At 44.1% G+C, this 11393-nt stretch overlaps 1 long non-coding RNA gene across 2 annotated transcripts; it reads right to left on the bottom strand.

Moving 5' to 3' along the window:
- Positions 1-4151: 4151 nt before the first annotated feature.
- LOC128332042 (uncharacterized) lies at positions 4152-11106 on the bottom strand. Of its 2 annotated transcripts, none has more exons than XR_008310531.1 (4): positions 10982-11106; positions 8051-8133; positions 7450-7606; positions 4152-6883 (listed from the first exon to the last, which is right to left on the bottom strand). It is a non-coding gene; the product is annotated as an uncharacterized LOC128332042 (long non-coding RNA). The 2 variants fall into 2 exon arrangements; XR_008310530.1 differs by lacking the exon at positions 10982-11106 and adding an exon at positions 10822-10934.
- Between the last annotated feature and the right edge of the window lie 287 nt (positions 11107-11393).

Raw genomic sequence — 11393 nt, 5'->3', positions numbered from 1 at the left:
CATATTCACATGCACACACCTGAACCGCTTCTCAAAAAACACCACAAGAAAAGAGTCCACATCCCATACAAAAATGAAGCCTGGCAGTGCAGGTTATATGAAATTCTGTTGCACAAGTAGCCCTGGCCTGAATACAACTGGCCATTGTATCCACAGAACAGATATTCCGCTCTGGCCTGTGGGCTTCTCAGGGGCATCTGGTGGGCTACTGTGTGAAACAGGATGCTGGACTAGATGGGCCTCCTTGGGCCTGACCCAGCAGGGCGGTTCTTCTTCTATTTTGATGTCGGAATACAATCCTCATTGCAGTGGTGTACCGGGGAAATAGAACCATGGTGGAAATTTGTCGTTTGAAAGACAAATGGCCAGATGGATTCTTACACAGACCGAACATTTGTGAAAAGGAGAACAATGAAACATTCATATGATTAAGAATGAAACTCAGCATCAGTGTTCATGACATGTGATTTGACATGTCTTTTCTTAGACTTCTAAATTTATATCCCGCTCTTCCTCCAAGGGGCAGTGTATATGCTTACCTTATTTATCCTCACAACAAGCCTGTGAGGCGCGTTAGGCTGAGAGAAAAGTCACGGACTTTTCAGTCTTGTCAGGGACAAGTCAGTGCTGGCCAGTGAGTTAAGAGTTGTTGTTGTTGTTGTTCTTCATGACTTAAGATCTCGTTTGGAGCTAGAGATGATGATGAATGGCAGCAGGGAAGTGAGAGAGCTGTGTCTGGATCCTTGTCCCTATTTTAATTGTAGTGTTTGGTTGATAGGTGCAATACAAGGGCTGAAATTGCCGCTGCAATGGCAGCAGTTCCAAAACCAAAGAGGAGGAAGATAGAGCAGGACCACAGGCCATTTCAACACAAGTGGCCAGAAGAATACCTGTTCTTGGAATACAGTGGCAAATACCTATGCCTGGTGTGTCAAGAACAGGTTGCAGTACCCAAAGGATTCAATAGCCAGAGGCATTCTGACAGCACACCTCAGAAAACCTTTGGCTCTTTAGGTGCCACTGAGAGATGTGCCAGAGTGCAGCAACTGAAAAGGAAATGTTGAGCTCAACAGAACATATTCCCAAGAGCTATTGCTATGAATGAAGCATGGCAAGAGGAAGCTTCAAGATTGCCCAGTTGACAGCACATCTAGGTTGGCCATTTAGAGATGCTGAATATGCAAAAATGTATTGAATGAGAGCTGTTGAGGTACTGTTTCCAGAAAAGAAAACAGTGCTGCAGGAGAGACGCTTGTCCAGAATGACTATCCAACACTGTGAGGCAGAGATATCCAGAAGCCTCAGTGGGCAGCTCAAAGAAGGTTGCTCACACTTTGAATATGACTCTGTTGCCGTGGGTGAGAGCAGTGCTATCAAGGATAGAGCACAGCGACTAGCGTTCATTCATGGAGTGAACCCAAACTTTGAAATCACACAGGAGCTTGCAGGCATGATGCAATCCATGCATGCAGGGTCGTAGCTAGGGGAGAGGGGGCCTGTGTTCACCCCTCTCTCTGGCAGCCCTTCAAAGTGAGGGAGAGAATGAAGAAAATCGGGTGGAGCTAGGGGGCCCTCAGGAGTTGGGGGCCTGGGTTCTTTCAACCCTTTCACTCCATTATAGCGACACCCCTGCATGCATGGGCATGCAACCGGTGAGGCAATAGGCAAAGAAATTACTTCAGTTTTGCAGGAATTACAGTGACCTGCAGAGAAACTTGCAGGTGTCTGCAATGATGGTTGACCATGTATGACAGGCCAAAAAAAAAAAAGGTGCTGTAACTGTCCCACTCTTTTTTTCTGTCCAGTCTCCAACATTAGGCAGTACCACTGCATTATACATCAGGAGTCCCTCTGTAGCCAAGTGCTGAAATTCACTCATGTCATGACTGTTGTGGTGACCACAGTAAACCTCCTCAGAAGCAGAAGCCTGAATGACTGCAAATTTCAGGAATATCTGAGGGAGATTGAGGTGGTGTGTGAAGACATTCTCTATCACTCCGAGGTGCGCTGGCTCAGTTGGGGCAGCGTGTTGCAGCGTTTTGTGGCACTCCGGACAGAGATTTATGTCTTCCTGGAACGTGAAGGCAAACCTGAGCCAGAACTGAAGCAGGAGGAGTGGATCTGTCATTTGGCCTTGGTGACAGACATCACATGCCACTCCAACCGCTTTAATACCAATCTACAAGGTGCAGATCTACTCTTAACGGGCATGATGACCTCTGTGGCAGCATCGATCTGTATAATTAATTCTCCAAGATGGGCTATGTGGGCCATGCAAGGGGATGGGGCAGAAAGGAGGCGGTTGGCTGACAGAAGGGGAGAGAGCTCTGGAGCGGGAAGGAGTTGGGGGGGGCAGCTGGAAAGCAGTTTGATGGTTGGCTCAGGGGGGAGGGGGCGCCATGAAGCGACAGGGAGTGTTCCTCAGTCTTACGTAAGAATGACATACAGAGTATGCCTGTTTTTGTCAGTCTTGCTTAATGGCCATTGAGATGATCTGCAAGTGGAAGGTCACTACACTCACATCACAGGAATTTGGGATACTTATCTTATTCAGTTCCTTGACATCCTTTTCCAGACCAATCATGTCCATATTTTCAGGCTTTGATGATATTTTTCAAAATATCCAATGGATATTTTCCATTTGCCTTTTGAGGTTTGTAGCCCCAAACATGGATGTTTCAGATAGGACCTCAGTACTTGCTGGTACATTTTATCTCTCCACTGGAAATAGCCAGCTATTTCTAAGTTAGCCCCAGGTATAGATTGGATTCAATTGTCAATATACTTTATGGACATTTTTATACTCAAATGCATATAGACAAGACCATCATGAATTGGATTACTGGATATTGGATGATGATGATGATGGTGGTGGTGGTGGTGGTGGTGGTGATGATGATGTAGCTCCAGTTGCTGCTGAGCCCACCTACCAGATGGAACATACAACTTAACTCCTGCCCCTTTTAAACATGACATTTAAAACATGGAAGAAACCTGTTTTCCCTGGGGTCCATCCCATGGTGCTGCTAATGTAATGAAAGGCCCACAACCAATGGGCAGGGCTCATTGCACAGCAGCTTCACACAAACCTGTTGCCCCCAATCTCAGTCAGGCAGCCATTTTGCATCAGGGAACTGCCCACCTGGACCTGCTTTGTCCAGCGGGCGGCAGGCCTTTCAACATGACAGTAGAGCTGAGCCACCAACCCACAGAATTGCAGCACCTACCGGATTAAGATCATATTGAAAGGGAATCCATTTTATTATTTATTTATTTATTTAGCACATTTTTATACCGCCCTAACCCAAGGTCTCAGGTTCACAACAAACAAATACTGAAAACAATTTAAAATAAATAATAACAATCACAAGTTTTAAAAAATTAAAAAGTTAAAAAGCTTGGGTAAAAAGATAAGTCTTTAGACCCCTTTTAAAAGCTACTAGAGATGGGGAGACTCTTATTCCCACAGGAAGTGCATTCCAAAGTCTCGGGGTGACAAAAGAGAAGGCCCGTCCCCGGGTGGCCACCAAACGACATGAAGGTAGCCACAGACGAGCCTCCCCTGATGAACGTAGTGGACGATGGGGATCATGCAGAAGAAGACGCTCTCTTAAATACCGTGGGCCTAAGTTGTTTAGGGCTTTATAGGTTATCACCAGCACTTTGTATTTGGCCCGGAAACCTTTTACGGTCAACGTGAAGAATCAGGCTTGAAAGAACATTGCTTTTTCTCTAGTGTTTGTTGTATATAAGAATGCTCATGCCATTGAATTTGTTGAGACCCCCAGCATCAACATTCACCAGTATTCGTTTTGTGCCTGAGGAGACGACTCAGGCACAAAACAAGCACAAGATTAGAGACTAACAAGACCCTGAGCTTGATAACAGATGCATCCATGTCACTGAGGGCTGGGACACGAAGCATCTGGATAGAAGGGACATTTCCCCTTCAGAGCAATCGCCTTTCCAAGTCCAGCACTCTACGTTTGCCCATTGGAGTGGACAGAAATGGTGCACTGATATGGGGCGAAGTGAGGAGGTGCACTCAGGCACGTCAGTGGGGTGACAGCTAAACCAAAACCAAGCCTGCTCCTATCCGCATGGCCCCATCATGGATTCTGCTTCTTAGCATGCTACAGTTCAACAGAAGGTTGAGAACTCAGTAGCTTTATTCGTATGTTATGTTCAATATCTGTACAATGAGGGTACAGTGTACGCAGGTAAAGATCTGTGTACAGTTAGAGTGATACACATGTTACATTGGACACAGGGACAGCAGTACACTTCCTATCTGTATCATACATTTGAGGGTCCAGTACCCAGGTTCCCTTTAAAAATGAACCCCATACAGTCATTCACAGAAAACCATCTACAAGTGTACAGAGATCTTGAACTAGTACAACATAATGTCTGAACAGGGCTTCTGAGGTATCTGTGCACATCAATGTTGTGTGAGGAGGAGGAGGGCACAAAACATTCTCCCTGTAACATTTTGTGGTCAATTTGTATTGCAGACACTTTGAAAGGAGGGGTTCCCCAAGAGGAGCAAAAGACTACAGACAAGCAGTTGTATACTATCCACCAGTCTTGCCAAACTTGTGCTTTAGTAGTAATCCTGCCTTCTGAAATACTGGGAAAATATCGGTTGTGTAGTCCTGAACAAAAAACCCCAAGTCCACATCATTACTGTAAGGAATAATAGTTGCAGATCCTTGAGTCATGAGCTGTACATCGATGGTTTAGCTTTGTGATATACTGATGGTTTAGATTTGGGATGTTGGGCTTTTCCCAATGAGTCCTGTCTTTTTTGAAATTGGGAGATCTGAGAAGGATGAAGGGAATGATCAGCCGAGGGAGAGTAGTTGGAAGGACAAAATGGTGTTGCAGAAGAAGAGCAGGAATATTTATTACCCCTTGAAAAATTGTAGGCAGCTTGCTGAGAGTTCATAGATTTCCCTGTCTTTCTCAGTTTGTGTATCCTTTCCGTTTTGTATCCTTTCCAACAAGGGCCTGGCCATCAAGAGGCAAGTTCTCTCTTTGTCTTAAATCTGTCAGGCTAGCCAGACGAAGCGCAACAGGGGAAGAAGCAGAAGAGCAAAATCTAACAGGAATCAATTCTCCAAACCAGGTCCAGTCCGAATCAATCCAACAGAGTCCAAAGCCAAATCCACAGGCAAGGTCAACACAGTGCAGGCTCCAAACACAGTCCAAATAATACACAAACACAGCCGATTAGTTCGCAGGAAACTCTTGTTGCTATCAGCAGGGTAGCATTTTATGTAGGCTGACCCCCGGTGCTGTGAATTAAGAGTTTCTGAGTCAGCAGCTTTGCCTGTTCTTCTACGCACGCGGCTCCTTAACTCTTGCTGTCTCGTGGTCCGGCGCCTCTCTACAGCTGAGACTGGACATGCCTCTTCCACAAGAGCTGCCTCACCCAGCTCTAATTCATCTTTGACTCCTTGTGCGTCGGACTCACTCTCCTTTGCAACTTCTGGTCCTTGCCCACCCTCCTCTGCTCTCAGCTCTGTCTCCACTTCCAACTCCTCCTCGGACTCTTCCAGCATGCCCACAACAATATTCTTGTTCTTGTTTCAGGTGCCAAGCTAGTTGAACACATCCATGTGTGCTGGTGCAGAGCTACCACAACAGATATTGACTGAATCATACTGTCAGCGCCAAAAGGATTCTGTTCTTGGATTGGAACTGAGCAGTTTCAACTGTCATGGAGTTAGGAGTAGGATGGTGCAGAAGGAACTGACTGTCCCTAGCTTGAACCTTGTAAAAACCTTCCAGCTTCCTAGAAGTAGGTGGCAACGATGCAGGTTTCCCCCAGCAAGCTTTGACAATGTCCATTCAAGCAGAGTTCAGTGGTAGGAAGTTAGAGTGCCAAGTGTCCGCATCAATTGGCCCCAAAATGGGATCAGGAGAAGATTTAGGAGGTTTGTTCATCTGGATACCTAAAGAGTTAGCCATATGGACCACTTGGTCAGTGAAGAGCTTCAGGTACTCTGATGGAGACAGAGGCTTTGGATCTTCCATTAGATCTGAAGGTGTGGAACCTGATGCAATGTTCAGGGATGTTTCTGCATCTTCCTCTGAGGCAGATTCTTCAGTCAAGGAATCCGGTGGTAGAGAGTCAACATCCGGCTGCTTACATGGTTGAGTTCTCTTCTCTCTTGACTGAGACCAAGTACTGCAGTGTTGAGGAGAGTGTGATCGGGACCAAGAGTCTGGATGGTCCAATCTCCCCAGAGATTGGTGTTGATGTGAAGCCCAAGAGCAAGGCTGGAGAGAGTTTTTCCTATGATCAATGCCATATCTGTTGTCGAAGAAGTAAGCGTAATGATCAGGCATGATCAGATGTAGAGTCATCTCAATGTCAACTTTCTCAGTCACAGTATACCCAATCCGATTAGTGTTTTGGAGAGTACCGACGGCAAGGAGATTCTCTGACACCCGGAGAGTATTGGTATCATGTAGACTCTCTTCTGTATCGTCAGTATCGTATAGGAGAGGCTCTTCAGTCCGGAGGAGGTCAGTGTTGAGGAGAGCAGCTAGGGTTGATGGTATCGCCTTCCAAGTGAAGCAGATCATGATCTACGTCATGTTCAGGATTGAAGGGTGATGTTGGTGTGGCTTCTCTGGTCTCCCTTTTTTGGGAGTGGAGCAGTCTCTGGAGGCTCTGTTGAGTTCATAATCATCCATGTCTTGGACTGGAAGTCTCTGTTCAGGCTTAGGTAGAAAACACCTTTTTTGGAATCAGAGTCGATGAATGAGATTTTTTTTGATTGAAGGCAGTTGAGATATCAGGGTTGGAGTGAAGAGCTGCTCCAGTGTGTGCATTGGCTTAGAAAGGTCTTCATTTTTAATTGGCTGGAAAACTCTGAGAAGAGAAAGAAAGTCAGAAAAAACGATTTAGTTAGGACACGCATTCCAAAGTCCCAGGGCAACCCTTGAAAAGGCCCAATTTCAGGTCGCCACCAACTGAGCCAGTAGCCACTAAAACCAGACCTCCCAGATGATCTTCATAGGCAGCGGGGTTCATGAAGAAGATGGCTTGCTTGTTAATACATTGGGCCAAAGCCATTCAGGGCTTTATAGGTAATAACCAGCAACTTCTCTTTATCCTGGAAACTGATGGGCAGCCAATGTCATTATTTTAGAATGGGTGCAATATGATCTCTTTGGATAACACCAGAGACCAAGCTGGCTGCTGCATTATGTACCAACTGCAATTCTTGGAATACGTACAAAGACAGCCCAACATACAGTGCAGTAGTCAAGTCTGGATATTACCAGCATGTGCACCACTGTTTTAAGGTCATTGATTTCCAGATATGGATGTTGCTGGCATATCAGCTGCACCTGATAGAAAGCCATCCTGCTCACTTCCTTAGCTTGAGAGACCAGGGAGAGGTTTGCGTCCAGAAGTACTCCCAGACTACATACCTACTCTTTCTGGGGGAGTGTAACCCCTTCCAGAACAGACAGATCTAAGCCACTTCCTATCTTCCAGTCATCTTCCTTGTATTCAACCTCAGTTTGTTTTTCCTCATCCAGCCCATTACTGACTCCAAGTAAGCATTTAGGGAAGATAGGCTATTTCCTAATGAAGTTGACATGAAGAAATAGATTTGGTTATCAGCAGCATATGGATAACACCCTGCACCAAATCCCCCATGATCTCTCCCCGCAGTTTCATGTAGATGTTAAAGAGCATTGGAGATTGAATGGAGTCCTGCGGAACCCCAAACAATAGCTTTTCTTTTGAAGAGCAACAATCTCCAAGCAACACCATCTGGAACCTACAAGAGAGGTAGGAACAGAGCCACTGCCAAGCGGTGCCTCCCACTCCCAACCCGCTTCAGGCGCTCCAGGAGGATACCATGATCAATGATATCAAAAACCACCAAGACTCGAAAGATCCAAAAAGATCCACAGAGCCTATGGATTCCTTTTTGGAGATCATCCAACTGGCCGACCAAATGAAAAGAATGTGCCCCCCCCCACGTCCCCAACAGCAAGCAATATTAAAGGCTAATTCACATACACTTGATATTCATCACTTGATGCAGCTGAGACGTGGCTTTTTCCTTGAATTCGAGCCTCGAGAGAGGCCTCATCAGGGTACATCTGAAAGAGAGGGGAAGATTTCTGTCATTCTTATGTATGTATGTATTAGAAACATTTGATATACTGCCCACTCCAAAGACTCCGGGCGGTGCACAAAAACATGCAAGCAAGACAACATTAAACATGACATTCTGAATTAAAAATGAAAGTAACCAACCAAAAGCAAATAGATCAACTACAGGGCAAAATCCTGGCGAACAAGAAAAGTCTTCAAGAGAGATTTGAAGATCAGTAAGGAAGGGGCTAAATGAATCTGCAGGGGAAGAGATTCCCTTTCAAAAGCTGCTTCTTACTACCTCTCTGTGATAGATTTTGATTTTTGAAACTCTCTGGAAGGGTTGTAAAAGTTGTAAAAACCACATTTCCAAGATACAGTCAACTGGAGAACACATCTTGGACAATTCCCTGCACCAACCTTGGTTTAATTGTTGTGCTGTGGACACAAGTTCTTTTTCTTATGCTTCTTCTTATGAAGTGTTCTTTTTCTTATGCACAAGTCAAATTCTCCATTTATTTTTAAAACTTATGTCATAGTGATGCTACAATGCATAGTAGAGAATTAGAAGGCACTTCCATTTAGTTTTCTAAGTACACCTCCACATAGTATTTGGGTATTTCATGAGCCCCAGCATACTGACATTTGTAGTTTTCGAGCATTTTTGGGTCTGGCTACGTCCACTGCTAAATAGTTTTTGAAAGATTCAAAGATTAACGAACTTGACTTATACTTTTCAGCTGATATTATGGTAAAGTTATCTGAAAGATGGGTGTCAGATGTTTGGACAGGGGGCGCAATTTCAGTGCTTGCCCTAGGCGCTATTTTCCCTAGATACGCCTCTGGCAGAGGGCCTTGGAAGCAGTGTGTGTGCCCCTCCCTCGGACCTACAGATCTCTGGATGGTATGTCAGCCCCTATTGAAGCACAATCTGAAGTATTCTATATTACATATCAAATCCTCTGCTTACTTTTAGAATAGAATTTTGCTGAAGCACCTTGGAAATTAAACCAATCTTGTCCAGACTGACAGAGGCGTATCGAGGGAAAATAGCACCTAGGGCAAGCACTGAAATTGCACCCCTGTCCAAGCAGGGATGATGGGACTTGTAGTCAACAACATCTGGAAATCCCTGTTAAAAGGAACACTGTACCATCTAGACATGGTTGCTGATCAAAACCTGAAAACATGAGCCATTTTTATTAAAGACTTAGAACAACCGTCAGGAGTTATGTGAGGATTCCAGGGTCATTTTCTGTCTCATCTCATGCTTTTTAAAAACCATGACTTTGTCCTAAAGGATCACCTGCCCAAACTCCTGACAGCCTTTGTCTTGTGATGACAGTTGGCTCATGATGGGGTATATGTGCATTCACCACACTAGTGCTTACTTTGGCACCAGGAGGGAGGAGGATACACTAGTTTGCCGCACTAGACAGAGGAATTTGCAACAGGAGCAGACAGCCAAGTTCTGCCAGGGCCAAAACCAGCCCTTGCCAGACTAAGACATCATTGTAATTTGCCCCTTCCTGTCACAAGCAGTGTGCTGTTCTTCTATTATTGACTCTCAGATACCCTAACTCTCAGATATCTCAGTCACGGATGGAAAATATAGGGTCAATTTACAAGAGACACATTTTCTACATGGAAGTTTCTTCTGTGCAGGTGTTGTGCAGAAACCCATGTGTAGTGATCAATACATATGTATCTATTCCGCACAGTTTCTTACAAAAATGACATCCCCACAGGAAATTTTGCTTCACATGAACTAGTTCTGGGTGATAGGCAATGGAAAAGAATTTGGCAAAAGAATTTGGGCAGTATAAAAATATGTGAAAGAAATAAAATATTTGTTTTTATCTTGTAAACCTCCCAGACACATAAGTTTGGGGTTGTATAAAATATGTTAAAGAAATAAAATAAAATGATGTTCCATTTAACAAGAAACACAGACAATGTCAGCGTAAAGCTGGATAAAATAAAGCAGGAAGTGCATCAGAGACCCTGGGCAACAGCAAGGTCTTCTATATGTTGTTCTATATGCAAGGAACGATCATATTTGCAAGGAAATTCCTGTCTCTAAAAGTCATTTCACTTTATGATATACATCTATTTAATTAAAGGATAAGCAAAGTACAGTGTTTAAGAAGCAGAGCCCCACACACCCAGTTCTTTTCCCTATGACCAGAATAGGGTCATGTATGTTCTACTGGAATATCTCCTATGTTTATGGATAACTTTCTACTGAATTTTACTCTTAGTGGAAGCAAGCTAGGTGTGTTATTTATGTTTCAAAATCTAAATCTAGATCCATTTGCTTGGATTAATATTGAACACACAAAATTTGAATCTAGGTTAATTTTAACCTGCTCCTTTGAAATGAAATTACATTAATAGAAATGTAAAGCTGGCTTTATTTAACTGAATGACTATTTACATTTCAATGATTTTTTAAATCATATGAAGTTCAGAATAATATCTAATTCAGCAAAGGAAATTAGTTCATTTTAATTCTGTTTCACTGAATATAAATTTTTGGCAGTCTGAGGGAAGCAAATATTGACATCAATTGCAAACATCTTGTATTTTTAGAGCTAAATGGCTATTTAGTACAATGTGTTGGATGTAGAGAATTTTGAATTCATAAAAATGAAAGTGTAAATCAGCTTTCTCAGTTTAAAAGCTGCACCTACCAAAATCCCCTTCCTCCACATACAACTAAAAGGAAGGCACTCTCTCCTCCTTTGCAGCTGAGCACTGGATCTGCAGCCCTGTTCCGGCCTTTTCCCCACCAGCAACGGGTTTTCCCCCCTTCTATACAGTCAAGGCTTCCTTTCTCTTCCTTGAACTCACCCTCTTCTTGCAGGATTTCCATTGAAAAACCTCCTGCCTTGCAAACTGCAAGCCACAACTGCTCACAGGTTGGAAAATGCAAACACAAGTGGTTGTTTTTTTAACAAGAAGGAGGCAGGACAGGATGGAACCTGGAGAGCCTTCACATTTCTGGACCTCTCTAGGCACGAACTCACTGTTCATTTCACCCTTTCAGCCTCTCCTGAAAAACTAGTTTGTTGCAGTTCTCTTACATTTCTTTTATTGTCTACATTTTACAAAAGAAACAAACCTCGTTGGCGGGGGCAGGGGGGAGGCATCAGCCTGAGAAAGCACCAGTCAGATATAATTCCTTTGAGACGACTGGAGAGCAGGCGGGGCACAGGCAATTGACTGACTCTGGACTCTGGGGTGGGTCAGGACTTGCAGCAAG

Source organism: Hemicordylus capensis, chromosome 6, assembly GCF_027244095.1.
Source record: "Hemicordylus capensis ecotype Gifberg chromosome 6, rHemCap1.1.pri, whole genome shotgun sequence".
NCBI classification, from domain to species: Eukaryota; Metazoa; Chordata; class Lepidosauria; order Squamata; family Cordylidae; genus Hemicordylus; species Hemicordylus capensis.
Note: the sequence above shows the minus strand (reverse complement) of the source record. Positions and strands in the feature narration are given on the sequence as shown.